This window comes from Erinaceus europaeus, chromosome 15 (assembly GCF_950295315.1).
Source record: "Erinaceus europaeus chromosome 15, mEriEur2.1, whole genome shotgun sequence".
Taxonomy (NCBI): Eukaryota; Metazoa; Chordata; class Mammalia; order Eulipotyphla; family Erinaceidae; genus Erinaceus; species Erinaceus europaeus.
Window position 1 is genome coordinate 21,875,936 of NC_080176.1, and position 632 is coordinate 21,876,567.

The window sequence follows — 632 nt, forward strand, 5'->3', positions numbered from 1 at the left end:
TGTGCCTGGCTCTGGGCTGCTGCCCCAGGGGTGAGTGCAGTTGCAAGTGGGGGACCCCACTAGGGTGCACTTCACCGCGTGTGGAACCCAGCCAGGTTGGGGAGGATCCAGAAAGGGGGGCCTATGCCAGCTCCCCTCCGTGCTCCTCATTCCCTCAGCACAAGTCTTAGCATCCCCCGTTGGGGGAGGCATGAGGTGGACAGTGCATGTGTGGGCTGCCTCCCTAGCTGCCCAGTGCCTGGGAAGGCACCCACCTTAGCACACCCACTACCGGCAAATGCCAGGCTGCCCTGCTCCTCACTCAGCCTCTTGGAGACATGGGGGCGGCTGGGGCACAGCTTCGGGGACGGCCAAGGCCTGCAGCCAGAAGCCCTGCCCTCCATCCAGAGCCCACAAACCAGTAGCTGAGAGGGAGCAGACACACAAAGACAGAGACACAGAGGACACGACAGCATTGCCCTTGCCCCTCACTGGTGGTGGGAGCTGGGCACAGGGCAGCCCCCCCACCCCAGGAAAGCTGCTTAGGTCAAGGGACAGCTTCCCACACCCAAACTGCCTTGTGAAGGGGCCGCCCGGCGGGTGCACGAGGCGGCAGGCAGTTGGGAGTCTGGGACAGGAGGGATGGACACCAG